The 21,394-nt window shown below is 45.4% G+C and overlaps 1 protein-coding gene across 2 annotated transcripts in view; it reads right to left on the bottom strand.

Moving 5' to 3' along the window:
• Window positions 1-21,394, bottom strand: part of LOC144823620 (palmitoyl-protein thioesterase ABHD10, mitochondrial-like) — a 93,120-nt gene that overhangs the window by 7,429 nt on the left and 64,297 nt on the right. The window lies entirely within an intron of this gene.

Below are 21,394 nucleotides of genomic sequence, written 5' to 3'. Positions count from 1 at the left end.
AAAGTTGATACAATTGAATATGTAATGAAAAATGTGCTGTAAAATTCACCATTTTGGTCTGTCTTTTTCCAAACCCCCCTAGTAGCGGTTGGGCTAGCTCGCTGCGCTTGCTCGCTACGGGCTGGACGGGGGCTGGTCCTGAAAATTTTGCCAGGGCTGCTTTCAGTTCCCAGTCCGGCCCTGCACCAACCAGCAGGTAACTGACACTGCTTCACACTGGCCAGCAGGACAGGACAGTTGGCCTGTGACTCCTTTTCATTTCTGGTGCAAGAGTGGCCACAGGTGATCTACATTGACACGTTTCAGCTTCTCTGTGCTTTTTGAATTACACTTTAAAAATGCATATGTTTGATTCCCTAATCAGAATATGACCATTCTTCTGTTAGCTTCCCTGTTCATTTTTGTCCTTTTAACTAAAGTGGTTTGGGACTTTTACTGCATTGTTTCCTAACTTTAATCAGATACATTTTAAGGCTTGGGCAAAGTGGGCTGTGGCCCAGGGCCCCAGCCTTTCAGGGGGCCCCCGATATAGCCAGCTCTGTTCTGCAGAGAGTTTTGCCCGGATGACCTTGAAAAATTGTTAAACAAATTGTTTTAAATACCGTTTCCTTTTAATGTATTTTTAATGTGTGTGATGTGGGAGAATCTATTGCAGACATTTTGCAGAGGAATGTTGCGTTTACATTTCATGATTTACCATTAAAAAAAAGTTTCTTTTAGATCCGATCCTCACATATGAGAAATCGGAGGGTGTCACAGAGATTACTTGCAGTGATATTAGTGAGCTGCTGTGTCTCAATATTGAAAACTCACATCGCTATCCTTGAATATTAAATGAAAACACATTTAGAATTTGGACGAGTGTGCCTGTACACTGTCAGTGAACTGGCCAAAGAGCGCATGAAAGGGCTGAAGTTGGATAATAAATTCAAAATTGTTCCAGACAGTGGCCCCCAAAATACGTTTGGCCCTGGGCCCCCAAAATCCTTTAGATGTCCCCGACTTTAAGGCTATTTTGTCATGGCTTAAATACCTACAACTCATTTTTCTGGGGGAAAGACTGCTGCTCTGTACCATACCATTGCAATCATAGGTTAAGTTAAAATGTTCTTATTGAAGCAACGATTTTCCTTAAAAAGGCCTTGTATTTCTAGTTTAGGGGGGAGTCTTCCGGCAAGCTAATATGAAATGATTTTACAAGTTGGACTACAATTTCAACCTATGATATCTCCAGTACCTAAAAGGGTCTAGAATCATGGGTTAACCTCTTACAGTATTCAAAGTCAGTGCCATGCCTTGTTAGGTAAGTACAGACACTCTACCAGGTTAAGGCTCCCTCTGGCATCGGTCAGAGGCTTGGCAAGCTCACCCTTCTGGATCCGGGCAGGTGATGGAGCAGCTCCTCGACTCATATCCTTCCTACTGCTTCTGGACACTTGAGCTGTGGTGGCCACAAGCAAACATCGGTTGTATGTTCTTACAACGCATTCCGTTGCAACGCATGCCTTTACCACGCATGCGTTACAACGGAATGAAATTTCTACGCATTAGCTTTTCATCGAATACTTGCGTGGTGACGTCATACGTCGTTAAGAGGAAACGGAAGTTTTTTTCCGTTTTCTCTTAAACGACGCTGATTATCTGCATATCCCGACGTGACTTCTGGTGAGTTTTTTTCTTGGGGGGGAGACCCCCCCAAGCCCTCCTTTTTTAACTTTTTACCTTTACCACATATACCTTTACCACAAACCTCGTAGTAAAGGTATGCGTGGTAAAGGCTTTCGTGGTAACCACGCATGCGTTGTACTGCATGAGTGGTTAAGGTATTCGTGGAAACGGCCGCGTTGTAGTGGCCGTTTCCCACAAACATCATGATGTTCTCGGGCACATACTGCCAGTCAGCTGGGCGTGGTGCAGGACTTACCAGAAATCACTCCTCCTGTCAGGCCTAGTCCAGCTAGTTATGCAGGCAGGTAGGTGACGCCCCAGGTATTTCCAGGCCTTGGCCCATTTTGGAGGTGGCAATCTGGCATAGATTCAGTTATGCTAGTACAGGTGTCTCCAACCTTTTCCGTAACAAGAGCTACTTATGTTCAATGAAAATCATATCGAGCTACTAATATTTTTAGTGTGGTATTAGTGATCTTGTCAGAAAAGATTATATAAGTGGACACTCCATGCAAGATTACCCACAGTATCACTTCAGTACATCAGCCATGGTTGCCATCAGTTAATGTGAGCAAGGATTTATCTATCTGGACTACTTCTACATGGGTAATTCAGGACAGGCGTAGCTGCAATGCCCTGGCACCAAGGGTTTTAACATTAGTAAAAATTCTCCCTAATGCCCCATGATTTTTTTAATCAAACATCACCGTATCAAATATATTTGAGAACTCCAACACATTTTCTCCAAATATCATTTTTAAGTTATGAAAATACACACAATTTCATCCTAAATACACACTTTTTAATTTTGTGACATATATTAATTTAACTAATTCAGGTAGGAGGGCTACTTATAAATAGTTAGAGAGCTACCAGTAGCTCACGGGATACTAGTTGGAGAGGCCTGTGCTTGTATATGACAAGGTATCACACAATTCTTTCCAAAAACATTTTGGTAGTAGAATGTTCAAATTTGAAATTCCTAAAATCCAGGTATGCAACCAAGTACCTGGGGCTATCTGAAGTGAGATGGTGATCAACTTATAAAGTTAAAGTGCGGGGTTTTAGTTGCTACATATTTTGACTCACAAACTCACCAGCGATACCTGGTTTATTACTGCTTGTTAGGCAAGTAGTTCATTAGCGTACATTTTCAGCTCCTACAAATATTGCAGGTAATCGGGCGATGCTGGTATAATGATAGTATGATCTTTATTTATTGGCAACCTTTCACGGTTTAAAATCACCTTATGATATGTTATTTTTAAATAGTTTTTCATGATAAACTACATAAGGCACTGTAAGGATGGTGTGTGAGACAACTGCCAGAAACCAAACCAACTTTTTTACCGGGTGGTAAGCTTTTGTAAAAATGCTCTTAGGAAATGCTTTAATTGGAAATGTAGAAGTGCAGGTGCTCTCTATTCAGAGTATCTTTTTGCTTCTAAGAAGTGCTGGTGGTACTGTCCCATTAAATGTATTGCAGGAGTGCTGAGTTGTGCAGGTACTCAGTACCGGATAGTACCTGCTCATTTAAAGCACTGCTCTTGCGTCATCGAGGAGTGCCACCCGACAGAAATATTGACTGTCTAGTACGAGTTGAGCTTGATTCTCGTTCGAGTTGAGCTGTGTATCAATTTTAGACGAAGTTTACGATATTGAATTACACTGCCCTAACTAACCAATGTTTTAGATTCTGTTTATAGCCCGCTTTGGTTAATAAATCATGGAATGATACTTGAATTCATTTTAGTGGTTTTCACACTGAGATATCAAGATGTGGACTTTTTTTTTTAAATCTTGCTATGCTACTATTAGCAGTTGCGTTTATAGTATGTTATAGTGGAACAGGTAATATATATTTATTTTGACTAGCAAAGGACTGCTCCCCGAGTACCAGTACCTCTCCAAAGTTTGAGTAATTGACAGAAGACTGGTGTCCAATCAAATGTCATACTCTGGTCGGATTCAGAGTTTCTAACCAAAACAAATTGGCCACTTTCAACCCCTTCTTCCCGGGCAAGTCACTGGGAGTATATAAATTATGATTTTAAAAGAAAACATCATGGGTATACACCGCCTTCGCCAGAGCAGTTGGGAACGAGCAGGTGTAATGTAGAAAGACTGGGGATCTACATCCCATTGGGTCGGTGGGCTCCTACTTTAAGGGATCCTGATATGAACAGTGTTGTCTTTAATGTGCATAACCTCCCAGAAGGATGAGCAGGGCCCATATTGCTGTTGAGAGCCTGATGGGTTGGAGTTGGGTAGTTGTTTATACTAAGGAGGTTCAGAGAAACAGGTGACCTCAGATCATAGGAAAGCCTCAGGACAATTTGTAACCAGCTCTAGGGGTACCAACAGGCGGTGCAGCGAACAACGTCCCTGGCGCAATTTGCAGGAGGAGATTGGTAGAACAGCTTGGGTCCATCAAGCTACAATAGAGTGTAATGTGCACAGCCATAACCCTACTGGCTGTGTGAGGCACGGTACCCCACCTGGTATTAGGATCAATTAAAAGAGTGGGCATGTAGGTCAAACCTAATTAAAGATACCTTTAACCCTGTATTTGACTGGCACAGGCAATTTTAATATGGTTGAACAAAGCAAGGAATTTACTTGGTGATGCACAAAAGACAATTATCTACTGGAACTGGATTATAGCACAATATGGGTTCAAGAGATTTGCATCTGTAAAGCGATGAGAGGTGCAAACTTAGTGGCCAGTCAATGGAAATGTGCTCTCAGCAAAACCAGTCAAATAACAGAGTATGCCTCAAGATGCTTAACTTAAGTTAGAGACTGCCTGCCCCATGACTAACACAGCTAAGTGGTGTAGGAACAGTTGTCCTAGAAAGAGGGGCACAGTTCTCAAGGTTTTGGGAAAACAGGTTGAGAGGAGAACGCCTGACAAAGTATTAAAGCAATTTCAATAATTTAGGAGAGGGCAGGCAAGATTTGAGCATCCTTTTACCCAATGTTTTATCAAGCACAAAGCATTCCCACTTGACTGTATCCAGGCAATATCTGTATCAGAATGTTGGTGCTGGGCCAACTACACTAGGGTTGTTGCATCAGCACAGCAACTCAGCATCAAAAGACAGTAGTTAGACTGGGGTTGGTTTCCAGGCAATGTAAGAAGCCGGCTCTGTACATGCTATACCAAAATGAGATATAGTGGACACAGAGTCCAGCGAGTCCTCAGGGGCCCGATGTAGGTAGCCAAATACCGGTCGTAACGGCCGAAAATCGGTAATTTCGGCCCTTACCGTCCGGTATTGGGTCTTTGAGATGTAGGTGGAACTTTTTAAGGATTCGGTATTTTACCGAATCGGTCATTTAAGGAATCTGTAAATTACCGAATTCTTAAATACCGATTCTGTAAATTACCGAATCCTGATATGTAGGGAGCACTCAAATGAGTGATTTTCCCATTTTAGGATTCGTTATTTACCACCAACTACAAGTTGGTGGTAAACAATGAAAACCTTTGAAAAAGCATTTTTTTGCTTTTCCAACAGTGCCATGTTGCAGACATACATGCCCTTAGGGCATGTATGTCTGCAACATGTGCACCCATACACAATTGAGGGGTGCAACAGGGTGTCAAAGTGACACCCTGCCACCCTTCAATGTTTCCCCCAATTACCGAATCGGTATTTACCGATTCGGTAATTGAAATTCATTCCTATGGGCCTCCAGGCCCATAGGAATGAATGGCAATTACTGAATCGGTAAATACTGATTCGGTAATTACCGAAACTTACCGATTCGGTAATTTTTAAAGAAAAATTACCTACATCCCATTTGCCCGTTCTTAAATACCGAATCGGTATGATTCGGTATTTAAGAATCGGTAATCTGGGATTACCTACATCGGGCCCCAGGGGTATAGCAGAGGCTAAAGTAGAATACACCTCATTCTGTTTTGTGGTGGTGTGGTTGAGCAGACAGGCTTATCAGAAGGTATTGTAAGCAATTGTGTACATACTCATGCAAGAATGATCTCACAAACCCAAAGACTGCTTCCAGACCAATTGTTTGCCCTACTGAATGAGAACATGAAACCCCTATTTTAGGTGCACCCTTACCTTGGGTTAGGTTGTAGAGGTACACTAGTTGTCCATGAAAGGGCGGGATGGAGTAGTTTCTTAACTGTAACTCCAGTTCCGTAGTAGGGGTATCTCTGTTATAGTCATAATCTAGTGAATAGTCCCGCCCATGTGTGTCGACCCCGGAGCAATCAAAAATAATCTCTTAAACTGTCTTCATTGCAGTCCTGCATAGACACTTAAGAGAAAATTAAAGACAATAATGCAGCCTGTACCTATAAGGCTATACTGTCCAGTACTTCAACTAGAAATGTCAAGGATATAAAACCAATAACACATTTAACACAATCTGTCAAGTTTCACCCATAGAGAAACTTTCCTCCCCTCACCAAATCCTTGGAATGATAGAGAGGAAGAGAAGGACAGACAAGCCTCCATAGGCTGCCATTATATGTCTGGAAAAAATGATACCATGCCTTTAAGGAACTCTCTGAAGACCCTCGGTATCCCAGCATGCACAGCCCCTTCCTTTTACTTTCAGTTCTTTTTGAAGGTGCATAAAGCAAGGCCTGTAGCATACATCACAGTACCATTTTCTCCACCAGGGAGGAGGGCGGGCGCTTATGACTATAACAGAGATACCCCTATTACAGAACTGGAGTTACAGGTAAGAAACTACTCCTTCTGTAGTAGGGGATCTCTGTGTATAGTCATAATCTAGTGAATAGAATGGCAAGTCCATGCAAAAACAACCCGGTGGTGGGGAAATATAGACAAAACCCCTATTGTGCGAACAGATTCCGCAGCGAAGCCTGCCCAACCTGAGCATCTGCTCTGGCATCCGAGTCCAGACAGTAGTGCTTAGCAAAGGTGTGGACCGACTTCCAAGTGGCCGCCCTGCAGATCCCTGCAATGGGAACATTTCGAAGCAAAGCTGTTGTAGCTGCTTTGCCCCTGGTAGAATGAGCCTTAGGCTTACCCCCTAAGGTCTTATTTGCTTTCTGATAACAGAGCTGGATACATGACACAATCCACCTGGAGATGGACTGTTTCGAAGTAGCCAGACCAGTCCTAACCGACCCATAATTGACAAACAATTGGTCGGATCTATGAATATCCTTGGTCTTATCCAGATAGAATTTCAACACCCTTCTGACAGCCAGGGAATGAAGAGACCGTTCCGCTGGAGTGGAAGGATTCTTAAAAAAGCTTGGTAAACTTATAGTCTGATTAACATGAAAATCAAGAAATCACCTTGGGAAAGAACTTAGGGTGAGGACGCATAACAACCTTAGCAGCATGAAATACAGTATAGGTTCCTGGCAACACAATGCCTGAATTTCACTCACCCTGCGGGCCGATGTAATGGCCACGAGGAACGCCACCTTCCAAGACAGGTGCTGCAGGGAAGCCTTATGAATAGGCTTGAAAGATTCTTTCATCAGCCTGGACAGCACCACATTCAGTTCCCATGAGGGCGAAGTAAGCTGAACAGGAGGGAACACCTTCTTCAACCCTTCCAAAAAATCCTTAATCACAGGAATCTGGAAGAAGGATGTCTGTGAAGGGCATTTTCTGTAAGCAGTCAATGCAGCCAGATGAACCTTAATGGAATGGAAATTAAGGCCAGACTGAACTAGATGCAGAAGGTATGGAAGGATAACATCCTCCTTGCAGGTCGTCGAATCATAGTTCTTAGACATGCACCAGATGCAGAATCTCTTCCACTTGTAAGCATAAGAGGTCCTAGTAGATGGCCTCTTAGCCTCCTTCAATATGTCCATGCAATCCTCAGGAAGATTCAAGTGGCTATACTGCACTATCTCAGGAGCCATGCCGCCAAACTCAACGATGAGAGGTTGGGATGCACCATCTGCCCCCCGAACTTCGTGAGAAGGTCCGGCCGACACGGCAGCTGCCGAAGAGGCAGGATCGACCGGTGAAGCAGGTACGTGAACCACCACTGCCTGGGCTATTCCGGAGCAATGAGGATCATCCGCGCCCTGGACTGGGCCAGCTTGATGAGCACCGCCGGAATCAGGGGAATGGGTGGAAAAGCGTACAGAAAGCTGTTCGACCAGCTGATCCATAACGCGTTCCCCAGGGTCCCCGGTTGGTAATACCTCGAGGCGAAGTCGCGGCATTTGCTGTTTTCGGCGGTGGCGAACAGATCCACGTCTGGAGTGCCCCACATGGCGAAGATGTCGTCGAGCACCTCGTCGTTTATGACCCACTCGTGGATTTCTTGAAGCAACCTGCTGAGGAACATTCTCTACACCGAGCACATGAGTTGCCGTTATCGTTAGTCCTCTGGCTAGCAGCCAGTGCCAGATCGCCTGCGCCTCCTGTGACAGTGTGCGCGATCTTGAGCCCCCCTGCTTGTTGAGGTAATACATCGTGGTCGTATTGTCCGTCTGCACAAGCAAGGAGTTGGTCTGGAAGGACGGATGAAAGGCCTTCAGTGCCAAGTGAACAGCTCTGAGTTCCAGGAAATTGATGTGATACGTGGACTCTGTCGTAGCCCACGTTCCCTGGATCTGTAGATGGTCTGAATGCGCTCCCCAGCCCAGGAGAGACGCATGCATAACGATAGTCTGAGCCGGGATGTCCTTGTGGAAAGGAACCCCTCTGAGGAGATTCTCTGCTGAGCACCACCATCTCAGGGACTGTTGGGCGTGAAGAGACAACTGAATCCGGTCGTCCCAACACCCTTTCCTCTGGTCCCACTGGTCCTCCAAACATTCCTGTAGCGGCCTCATGTGTAGGCGCGCGTGCGGAGTGAGGAAGATACAAGAGGCCATCGATCCCAGTAGAGAAGACACCATCCTCACTGTTGTAGATGGAGCAGCTATGAGAGCCTGAGCCTTCCGAAGGATGGATAAGCGCCTCTCCTCCGAAGGAGACACGCTTGCCGACAGAGTATTGATGGAGGCTCCCAAGTACTGCAGGCACTGCACAGGAATCGGGACAGACTTGGACAGATTTATGTGCAACCCCAGACGATTCAACAGGACGGCCGTCCTGTTGAAGTGCAATTGCGCTTCCTGGAAGGTGGAGGCTTTGATCAACCAATCGTCCAGGTACGGTTAGACAAACACCTTGTTCTTTCTCAGGTGTGCCGCTACCACAGCCATGCATTTCGAAAAAGTCCTGGGTGCAGACTTCAGTCTAAACGGTAGTACGGTGTACTGATAGTGATTGGTGCCGACGAGGAAGCGCAGGAACTTCCGATGTTTCCGTGCAATGGTCACTTGGAAGTACGCATCTTGCAGATCTATTGCGCACAGCCAGTCTCCTCTCTGCAGCTGAGGATAAATCTGGTGCAAAGACAGCATGCGAAACTTTTCACTGCGAATCCACTTGTTTGCTTGTCGCAAATCCAGAATGGGTCTGAACTCGTTCTTGTCCTTCTTCTGTACTAGGAAGAAGCGCGAGTAAAGACCCTTTCCCCTTTGAGACAGAGGGACGTCTTCTATCGCCCTTTTTCTTAACAGGGTATCGGCCTCCGCCTGGATCTCGCGTAGTCGGAATTGCGAGCCGACCGGTGGAATTGCTGGAGGCGGGCTGGTGAAACGAAGACTGTATCCATTGCAAACAATATTCAGCACTCACTTGTCCTGGGTAATGTTTCTCCACTCTGCCAGGTAATGTTGAATGCTCCCCCCCATCGGAGCGGGTAACGGATGAGGGGGAAGAAGCACCTCAGGGCCTAGACCCAGCCGGGCCTTTGGTCGCGGAGGAAGACTGTTGACCACCTCGGCCCCTCTGGCGCTTTTGGAACGGCTTCCGCTGGAACTGCTGCTGCTGTTGTTGCTGTCCAGCCTGCCGACCTTGCCCTCTGCCTTGCGCCCCGTACCGCCTCTGGAATGGGCGGACGGTCTTTTTCTGTTCCTTAGGCTTTTCCAACCCGACAGCCGTAAGGGTTTCCGCCTCCGCCTTCATGCGGGCCATCTCGTCGTCCGCATGTTTTCCGAAGAGGGTCTCACCCGAAAAGGGTAGGTTAGCAACTCTCTGCTGCGCCTCGGGCTTCAAGGATGTAAGACGCAGACAGGCGTTGCGCCTCAGGTTGACCCCATGCGTTACAAAAGGGGGTGGTGATGGACGGAGCATCTGAACCAATCAAACACTCAAACACTCACACCCAGTCAAAAGATCTGGGTTTAATCCATCACCGTTCTTTAGCCCACTCTGCCACCCCAGTTCAGACATGGCTATATGCAAATCAGTCCGACCCTGTGCCTCATGGGAACAGTCCAGCCCGAACTGCCAAGCCATGCCTTCCCTGGACCGGAAACAAGCTTCCGAGGACCGGTTTTATGGCATTACAGCTGTCTTCAGCCCAGTTTGCTTAAATCGAGTGGCAAAGTGAGCAAGGGACTCACGTCTGAGCATACCCTGCCACACTTATGGCGGCCAAAGCGGTACAAAAGGGGGTGGTGATGGACGGAGCATCTGAACCTGAGAAACTGTGAGCGACGGGGTACCGACGGATAGGTGAGTACATGGGCGTTTTAAGGGCTCACTGTTACCAACCTTTGTTTGGCTATGGTCAACAGGACGGATGCTTAGGACGAACTCAGGGGGAGACGGGCGGTTTCCGAGTTTTTTATTTATAAAATCTGATAAGGAAACAGTTCGTCGACATTAGAAGATTACCCTTTAAATAATGGGATACTTAGCGTGATACTAGCATTAACTAATGAAGCGAGTTCCCCTCGTTTAAAAGGGAAACAATAATAATGCTTTTCCGAAATGGTTAGAAATGCTTGTAAGTTGGTAATTTTGGACGGGTAAATAAACGCATGTTTCAATGACACATTTTAAAAATAGTCGCGATTTAGATTTGCATAAGCATGATACTGACTATAGTTACAAATAAGTCCATTTTTGTTCTGTTGATGCTGGGGGGAGATGATACTCCACTGCATATTTTGGTTTCTGCACCATTAAATACATATATATAAATACAAAAAATAAAAATTTGAAAAGGAATGAAATCGGTTGTACCATTCCCAACACAGTCGATAGAAACTGGTGATCCCTCTTTTTCAGGGCGGGCCTCATAGAAATTGGACTTGAGCTGGTGCCGAGTGAGGTGAGGCTTACCCATGAATAAGTAATGGTAAGCAGAATGATATACAGTTTCTGATGTAAATGATTATCTGGCATGTGAAATAATTTAATGAGATAAAATTACACAACAATATATTATTTATTTATTCCTCATAGATGGAGTTTTCCCTTCATACTTTCACTATGGGATGGTTTTGATGATCATGACAGCAAGATTGTATGTATGATCTTTTTTTATTATATACTTTTTTGATAGCAGTGACAAATAATAAGATTCTGGTCCTGAAGAAAGCTGGGAATAGTTGTCCCCTTAGGCTGAAACATGTTGACCGTTATTGCAGTAATTTATTGTAGACTGCTATAGGTGAAATAACTTGACCTTACACCTTGCACGCTATTTTTAAGAGGAGAACTACGAGTGATTGATACATTTTCTGTATCACGATAGATATAGCATCTCGTGGTTCATTCTTTTTAATATTCACATTACCTTCACACATAATTAAATATTGCACTGCACCTTATAGACTATTTTGTCCTTGTGTAACACATTCAATTTGTTTTTCCTTCTGAAGAAAAGTTTCGCACAGAAGGATACGGTTCATCTCATTTGCTCTCTCTGATTGTTAAGAGAGACAATAGGAGAACTGTCTGGATTCCCAGATGATGACACTGGGCACATGAATGTGTATTGATGGGACACCAGCTATCCTGAGGCGATCTTGAGCTTCACAAATTCTTGTGTGACTTTCTCCTTTTTTTGTTCACATTTCATAAAGAGCGTACTAATATAGCTCAAAGAGGCATATATTTTTATATTCTTCTTTATTCAGTCCTTTGGAGTCTGTTTATTTTTGAAGTACCCGTGGGCTGCCAAGAGGGAAGAATCCGCAGCCAAACTTATCACCTGGTTGGAAACCAGCAGACCTTCAGCGAGGATCTCTTGGAAATCTTCCCTTTTTTCCCGGGGAAGGTGTTCCTAAAACTTTTGGAGGGACTCCCACAGAGCCCGATCGTAACGTCCCAACAGGGCTGAGGCACTCGCAGCCTTCATTGATGTGGAGGCCGTCCCACAAACCTTCCTGCCTGCCGAATCCATCCAGTGGCTCTCCTTGTCAGGAGGCACTGTTGATGATGGGGGTGGTGGCGTGCTGTTTTCTTGCTGCCGTCACAATCACCGAGTCAGGCGTGGGATCTACCCAAAGAAATGCTGGGTCCGAGTCAGGAGCCTTATATTTCTTCTGCAGCCTCGAAGGTGCCGACCTCGTAGCCGCAGGAGTGAGGAACAGCTCCATGGCCGGTTCTACCAGCCCAGGCACCAAGGGCAGAAAAGTGCAAGACAACTGCTTCTTGTGCAGAGTTTCGAAAATGACGGAAGTCAATGGCGTGGGCACAGTGAGCGTGATGCCCAGCTTAGCCGCCCCTCACAGCAACACGTCCTGGAAGGAGACTGTCGTCTACTGGCGACACCCTCGTCCGAGGAGAGTCCGATAGGGTAGGTGAATAGTCCCTGGCACTGGAGGAATCCGTGTAGCGGGACCTCGACTGGTCCCTCCTGTGGCGCCGTCTGGATCTTGTAGAGGAGCGACGGCGACTCCTGGATCTATTCCTCCGTCTGGAGCGAGATCTCAACCTCCGAGACCTCAGACGGTCCACGGGCCGCAGCGGAGGGCGCTGTGGAGGCTTAAACGGGAGCCTAGGCTGTGGTGGCCCCATAGGCAGTGTCGGGAGATGTGGTAACGAGGCAGACCTTGGCGGAGGTGGTGGTGTAGGCGGCGGAGGACGATGAGAAGGAACAGGGGGCGGAGGTGGCAACGGGTTACGTGGAGGAGGGTCCTTGGGTAACGGAGGAGGTGTAGGTAACCTCGGCTTGGAGGGTGAATAGACTTGTGAGTGCTCCGAGCCCGGAGCCTCTTCCCCTCTCTTTCTTTTCTTCACCTGACCTGAAGGGGGGGACCCTAGAGGCCGTACCCCTGGCAGCCGAGTGACGGCGCCGCCGCAACCATGGACTTGTGGTGACCGAGGACACCGTCCTGGCTTTGGAACGCCTCCTGGAGGACGATGCTTTCCTCCTCGACGCTGAGCGCCTTTTCGACGTCGATGACCGCCGTCTCGACGTCGACCAACGCCGTCTCGACGTCGATGAACGCCTTCTTGACGTCGATGGTGATCTCCTTCTCGACGTCGATGATCTCCTTCTCGACGTCGACGGTGAACGACGGTGACGCCTCGACGTCGACCGCCTGCGTCTTCTTGAACCCTCTCGACGTCGATGATGACTCGACAACGAAGCAGTCCTCGACATCGACCTCGTCGGAGGTCTCGACGTCAATCCCCTATCGACGCTGACGGAGACCGGTGGCGTTTTCTGGCCTTCTCCTTACTGGGGAGCCCCCCAGAGGCCTCAGAATGGGCAGAGGAAGAAGCCCCTTCCTGCCCAGACCCACCTTGACCTTGCTGTCTTCTTTGCTCCAGTCCTTGGAGCCTTATCTTCTCTCTGTCCTTCAGGGTCCTACTGGAAAACTGCAGGCAGATTTCACACGTCCCAGGAACATGAGAAGAAGGAAGACACAGGATACACACCCTGTGTGGATCAGATCTTGCCTTCTTCCTGGCACACTCTGGACATTTCTCAAATAAGGCAGGCATATTTGATAAAAGAGTGGCCAAAATCACCAGAAAAGTGAAGAAGAAGCAAAAATACGTCGAGTGAACACACTCTAACACTTTAAAAGTGCCAAAAAGTTAACAAAACACCCCAAAAAGGGAGAGCTCAATGCTCCAGGGTCCTGCTAGCAGGAGCCGGAAAAAAGAACTGAAAGTAAAAGGAAGGGGCTGTGCATGCTGGGATACCGAGGGTCTCTAGAGAGTTCCTTAAAGGCACGGTATCCTTTTTTGCAGACATATAATGGCAGCCTATGGCGGCTTGTCTGTCCTTCTCTTCCTCTCTATCATTCCAAAGATTTGGTGAGGGGAGAAAAGTTTCTCTATGGGTGAAACTTGACAGATTGTGTTAAATGTGTTATTGGTTTTATATCCTTGGCATTTCTAGTTGAAGTACTGGACAGTGTAACCTTATAGGTACAGGCTGCATTATTGTCTTTAATTTTCTCTTAAGTGTCTATGCAGGACTGCAATGAAGACAGTTTAAGAGATTATTTTTGATTGCTCCGGGGTCCACGCACATGGGCGGGACTATTCACTAGATTATGACTATACACCGAGATCCCCTACTACAGAAACCGCCTCAACACTGGGGGACCTGCTAACAATTGGCTGGGTTTTGTGAGGCCTAGGCCTTTTGCCCCAGCACGAGTGATGCAACTGTATGATCTGGCAAAACAACCTACTCTATCGTAGTCATGACAAGCATTTATCATCCTTGGGGGTCTAATTTTTTTCCGGTGCTGTACTCCCATACAAAAGGAGGTAAGCGGGTAAAGATAAGTGTATTGTGTTGGCCACAAACAATAACTTATTAACAAATATACTCATGGCCTTGGAGGCGAATACCAAAATGCTTACCAACGAATCCTGAATTTGGAGCCTGGGCAGTGAGGGGTAATTACAGGGCACAACCAGCCCCTAATCAGAAGGCACACATCGGCACAGAGGGCACTATAGGGACATCACTCGGAACTGTGGTTATAGAAGGGAACAATAGTTCCCTACTTCCGGGGAAGCCATTGAACATTCCTACAGAAGGGCACATAAAGCCATGTGCAAGCCCACCAAGCAGAAGGGCTTGGTTCAACTCACATTCAAGATCAAATAAAATAGGAAGGGCTTGGTACATTAGGTGTGGCCTCGTTAGTGCAAACACCGCATGGTACCCCGATAGAGAAGGGGCACACCTGCCAGAGGTAGATAGGGAGTTTGTCCGGCAAGAAGGACTGGTAACTGCAGTTTGCAGGAGGTTATGGAACCTGCCATGGTGGGGGGCCCCGGATATGACGGCGAGCACATCCAGGGCATTGGCAGAGTTACAGCGTGATCCGGAGGCTGATTGGTACATAGGGGTACCCTCTTCAGGAGCATGCAAGGGTGCCATATGCCAAACCTCAGGAGTCTTTAGGGCAGGACCCTGGATGAAAAAGTCAGCACCCAGCTAGTCCTTCAGACGGTTGTAAGCCTGAGCAACCAGAGGCTTTCCTTGCAATGGTCCACCCCTAAAAAGGTGTGGTTAAAGTCATGGACTGGTGGTCCATGGTAATGAAGGGGATAATCCTTATTTTTTATAAAAACCTGTGTTGTGTCCATCTGTAGTGTTTTCACTGTATTACTGTGTATATTCACAAATGCTTAACACACTGCCTCTGAGATAAGCCTGTCTGCTCCTGCCAAGCTACCAAGGGGGTGAGCAGGGGTTATTTAGGAGTGTAATCCCCTTATCCTGACTTAGAAGTAAGGGTCTCTATTTGGACAAAGGTGAATACCATTGCCAACTAGAGACCCCCAGATCTAACACTTGGCAGCATCCTTTTCAGAGCTCGGTGGGCTGCAGCCAGGTACTTATACCTGCCCCCACCCACCAGCCATCCTCTTTGTTCCACGCTGGGCACACAGTCACCCTCCCAACCGCATACCCTGCATGGATTGTGGGGAAATTGATCTGAACATTTTAATATATTATTTGTGTTTCGGCGGAGTTACAGTGTGATCTGGAGGCAGATTGGTACATAGGGGTACCCTCTTCAGGAGCACAACAGGGGTGCCCTATCCCAAACCCCAGGAGTCTTTACAGCCGGACCCTGGATGAAAACGTCGGTGCCCCGCTAGTCCTTCGGGCGGTTGTAAGCCTGACCAACTTGGAACTGTAAAGTCATGGACCGGTGGTCCATGGTAATTAGGTGGAAAATCCCCCAGAAAAGGTTAGCACTGATTGGGTTGGCAAATGTGCTGTTTGGCTCATCAGGTGGGCAGGCAGCTTTGGTTACTCACCGCTGCCTACCCTTAGATCACCTGTAAGTTAACCCACGACGTTGGCATAATTCATGTATATAAATAAACCTGCAGCAAACATTTCCCAAAAATCTGGTGTGGGCTGATTATGTATTGCAGTGCAACCAATTACTGCTAAGCAGGGGAGGGTTGCCGATATCGGTGCTAGACATAAGGTCCTGTAAGGATGGTGTGTAATAGTAGCCAGAGACCAAACCGATTTTTTCACAGGGTGGTAAGCTTTTGTGATAATGCTCTTAAGAAGTGCTTTAAATGGAAATGTAGAAGTGCAAGTGCTCGCTATTCAGACTATCTTTTTGCTCCTAAGAAGTGCCAGTGGTGCTCTCCTATTAAATGTATTGCAGGAGTGCTGAGAAGTGCAGGTACTCAGTACGGGGTAGTACCCGCCCATTTAAAGCACTGCTCTTACGTCATCGAGCAATGCCACCCAGCAGAAATAGTTTGCACACATGTTCAACGTCTTTGACTGTCTCGTTCAAGTTGAGCCTACTTCTCGTTCGAGTTGAGCTGTGTATCAATTTTAGGCAAAGTTTACGATATTGAAGGACACTTCTGATGACTAACCCATGTTTTAGATTCTGTTTAATCCCCGCTTTGGATAATAAATCATGGTATGATCCTTGAATTTATTTTTGTGGTTTTAATATGGTGACACCAAGATGTGGACTATTTTTTTAAATCATGCTATGTTACTGTTATTAGTTGTTTTTATTGTATATTATAGTGAAACAGGTAATACATATTTGGTTTGATAGCAAAGAACTGCTCCCCGAGCACCACTACCTCTCTAAAGTTTGAGTAATTGACAGAAGATTGGTGTCCAATCAAATGTCATACTCTGGTAGGAATCTGAAATTCTAACCAATCTGGCCACTTTCAACGCCTTCATCCCGGAGCTTTCTATATCATAAAGGAAGGGAGAGCAATAGATATATTGAGTACGACGTGCATTTGGCATCCCAACCCAGACTTCTGAAACCAAGTGGAAGATAGTTTGGTGACGTTCTCTGGTGTGTTGTTGGTCTTCAAGTTAGCAGGTATGCAGATACCTGGGAACATAAAGAATTTTCTGTCGGGATCACTATGTTGTCGTAAAGTACACCATTTGCAAAATACACAAACACCACAAATACAACATAGAACCCTTACACTTGATGGGGGGACTGAAATAAATTGTATCCAGGGTACAGGTCAGGTGGACACGGTTGTACGGAGTCCCATCCCCACTATTTTTTTAGAGCAGAGACTCTGTTTCTCGTATCTGAGGCTGAAGGAGGTGAGAGGTGTCACTTTGTACCCCAGCACCTCAGCTGCTTGCATGTATAAGCACTGCATGTCGGTATTAGGGTTACCACTGTTCCCAGAGAAAAACACCAGACATATGTTCTCACAAAGACCCAAACAAGGTACTTAAATAGAAGTTTCTATACAATCACCTATAATCATTTCTACCATGGCTTTTCTGTCTTTGTTTACTTTAATTATCAGTCAGGGATCGTTAAGGCAGCGATTGTTAAGGTGCTTATCAATTAAGCACCTTAACAATCCCTGCCTTAACGATCCCTGAGTAATTATTACATTATCAGTGGTTCTCCCACTAAGATTTTGAGGTCCAAACCTTGCCGGGGTTTCATAAAAAGATGCCCATGTCATGTGGTCCCTGGGTTCTAAAAACAACCCTGTGCTGTGTGACTCAATTTCATTGATGCAGCTGAATACTGTCAGAGAGCTGAGGGCCAGACAAGATACTGAAATAGAGCTCTGTATAAAACCGCCTATATTCAATTTTAACATGGATTTTCTGTCTTTTTTACTTTAAATATCAGTCAGGGATCATTAAGGCAGCTGTAGCCATTGCTTCATTGAGCGGTGGTTGCTGGTGAAGGGCACCAGCTCTTATTTCCCCGCAACCGCAACCAATATTTACAGAGTGCAAGATAGGGAGAAACACACATATTGGAAAGACAGAGGAAGTCAAAACTGGAAAAACCATAACAAAGAGATGAATCGGGAACCTGCAAGAAATAGGAACAAGGGGTGTCTCGAAGTGGATTAAATACTACACAAACTTGGTATTGGATGCCCCGACATTTAATTGCGCCGGCTTCTGAGCAGAGTTTCAGGCACCAGTACTATTTCTTTAATAAATTAAGCACTGGGAACAACACATTTTAAAGTAATTTTGTCTAATGCTTACCGTTTGAAGTATGTACTGATAAGGGGAAAAATACTGACTTAAGATGATTTTTGCAATCAGCCGGAACACAAAAACATACTGGTCATGCCTTTAAACAAGCGTTTGCAATTCAATAGGTCTCGCATTAGGAAAGTTTAAGCTATTGGTATTGTAAATGACAATTTTTTTATTTTTGTGTTGGTTTTGAAAATAGCGAAATTAATAGCTTTGTCATTTACAATGCCAATACTTTTAACTTTCGCAGATGTGACATCTATAGCCTTTGTAATGCAATATGTGTTGTATTTACGTGACTTAGATGTATTGATATTACAAATAACAATTGCTTTTAATTTTTTTAAATAATTAATACTTAAATAAAAGTTATTGTAATTTATAATGGCAATAGCTTAAACTTTTGTAAATAACTTTTGTGAAGATTATGTGCAGTATGAGGTGTACGAAGGGAGATGCTTTTATAGCATCTAACCTTTGAGAAATGTATGGTTATTTGTAAATCAGAAACTAACCAGGCCAAATATCCTACAACCCTTAATAAATGTTTTAGATGATTTCCACAAAATGAGACTTTATTGTAGGCGATTAACAAATAAGCAGGATTGGAGGAGAGAGTAAATGATCAGGTGTGAGGTGGTTAGCAAAAGACAAGAAGAAGTAAAGTGAAGGGATGACATAAGAAGAAAATGAATAGAGGGGGTGGAGGAAGGAGAAATGGTGACCAGAGGTCAAATAAAGGGCGGGTGAAGAGGGAGGAAGGCAGGGTGAGAAACGAGAGAGGACAATGAACATTGGGGTGGGTACAGGAGGGAGGGCTGACTACGAGAGGCATTGAGAGAAAAGAGGAGGCAGACAAGGGAGAGAGAAGCGAAGCGGGAAGTAGAGAGGGAGAGAACGGCGGATAGGGAAGGGGTGGAAAGCAGGGCAGGGGGAGAAGACAAGATGAAGTGGGGGTGGATACAATAAATGCGAGAAAGAAAATAAAAAAGCACAAAGCAGGGAACAAAGTGCAGTACTAGTGTCACTGTGTGCTCTTTAATGCGTTTACAAATACTTTGCTGGCACACTCATATTGGTTGCTATTTTACGGTTTTCTTGTGTAGGGCGTGCTTGCTGGTTGAACAGAGAACAAACACGTCACGCAGCCCGGGGTTTCTTGCTAGCCTTTTGCAGAGAGTAATTTGTCTGCACGTATACAGTGCCTGTCCTCACCTTAGATAGAAACTCTGCTATCGTGATGTTTTTGGTACAAATCTATGGTTTACTTTTATGTTAGATATGGTATGTTCTCCAAACAATAAGTGACCAAAGAGAAAGAGGGGGAGGGGTTTGCCACACGATCGGCACATTTCCTCATAATTATGAAGCTGGCGTTCTTTACTTTATGGGTAGAAACTGGATTTAACAAACCGCCAAGCTTCATAACTATTTTATTTACAGAAGCTGCACCCAGCTCTTGCAGGAATTTGCAAGCATTTCAAATTTAGCAGTAGGTAAACTGACTGGGGTAGGCGGGATGAACGAGGGGGAAGATGGGTGAAGCAAAAACACGGCGCCGGCCCAAGAAAACATAAGAGTTTGCTGCTAAAGATAAAGATTAAACACAAGTGAAAACGTTTATTTTTTAAAGCCTGCACAAAGATTTAAAAAAAAAACACGATCACTACAATGCATTAGCAGTGGCAAAAAACCCACAAATGGTGTCCTAGTAATAGACTTCAAAAACAAAGTAGTACCTCAATCACTACGATTGCATGGGAGGGACACAAATTAAGTATAATTAATTTGTAGTCGAGCAGTGCTCCACATAAGCCACAAGAAGTGACATATCGTGACTTCTGCCTAATTGGAAGGCAGCAAAGGAAACTGATTACGCAATTGAGCAATGGGGAGTGTGGGCGTGCTAAAAACCCATCTGATTTTTTTTTTTTTAAACACAACTGATCGTTACAAATCACAGATTAGCCGTTCTCTGTTTTTTTTTATGCTATGGAATTCTCTGTACGGTAGTCCCAGGCCGGTCTGCTGACTTGTCCATGACAAAGCCAGCGGTAAGCCTAATAAAAAAGAAATAACACGCCGTATTCATTTACCGTACTTCTGCCTGCATGCCTCAAGGCGCGTCATCTTATAAACACGACAAAAAACAAGGGCGGATCTGGCAGACGGAAGACAATGAAAGTCATCAGAAAAATTAAAGAGCCTCCTTGTTTTAGGTAAAATAAAGCGTAATTGTGCTCGTCTCCAAAAGCATGCTCAGAATCAGGGCACATTTAAACAAGACTGCTGCTGATTGAAATAATAGGTAAGACGCGATGCAATGCCATATTTGAAATAAGTTAAGCCGCGATGCAATCAATGTCAGAATAGTTTTAGGTAAAATAAAGCGTAATTGTGCTCGTCTCCAAAAGCATGCTCAGAATCAGGGCACATTTAAACGAGACTGCTGCTGATTAAAATAATAGGTAAGACGCGATGCAATGCCATATTTGAATTAAGTTAAGCCGCAATGCAATCAATGTCAGAATAAAACAAGGTAAAACAAATAAAAGTACACTGGGAGGGGGGAGGAGAAACGCGAGAGACGGCCTGGCGGCCGTCAAAGTGAAAGTACGGCCGGCCGGCCGGCCGTGGGCAGTGAATAAATTAGGGGAGGAGAAATGCCTGAGGCGAAAAGTGTGAAATGATCCCTTTCAAGTGAAGCTGCTGGCGGCAGATAGCTGGCTTTCATGTGCACGCGCTTTTTAGGTCAATGCGCTTGCGCATTGAGCTTGCTTTTCACGGGCACAGCATGAAATCGCCAGTTTGGTTAAGCTGTGGATAAGCCCCTATATTCTCGCAAGCTCAATGCGCAAGCGCATTGACAGGCGAGACTTAAAAACGAACTGCTGGCAACCCTAGTGGGAAACCTGGTCTCAGGGGTTTTTAAATACCTTTTGCCATTAGCAGGAACCTTTCATTTGTGAGAAAGACTAAGTAGGGGTCATCTTTGAATACGTTATTTAAGGAAGAACAGAGAACATCACAACATAAACACTTCATTAACAGTAAGATTGACAGTTCAAAAATACACCCAGCACATTTTGTGTACTCTCTCTACGTATTTAAAGATGTTATACCAGGTTCAACTGCAAAAAGAACAATTGATGGACAGAATGCAGATCAATGTCATACATTCACCCAGTACAGAGATCTGGGCCTTAATCCATCTTTTTTTTTTGCTCCCCATGCCATTCCAATTTGAACCCAGCCATATGCAAATCAGTCTTGACTTTGCTCCCTAGCCCCTTAGCTGCTTCTGTCAGCCAATGGCAGTCGCGAGCACAACCTCCGTAGTGCTGCGCACGTCTTTTGGCCGACACGGCCCCGCCCACCTAATTAAACAGCCGCACCATGGCAGAATTCACGCCGCGGTCAAGCGGCTATGGGAACAGCCCAGCCCAAG

This window comes from Lissotriton helveticus, chromosome 3_1, assembly GCF_964261635.1.
Source record: "Lissotriton helveticus chromosome 3_1, aLisHel1.1, whole genome shotgun sequence".
NCBI lineage: Eukaryota > Metazoa > Chordata > Amphibia > Caudata > Salamandridae > Lissotriton > Lissotriton helveticus.
Note: the sequence above shows the minus strand (reverse complement) of the source record. Positions and strands in the feature narration are given on the sequence as shown.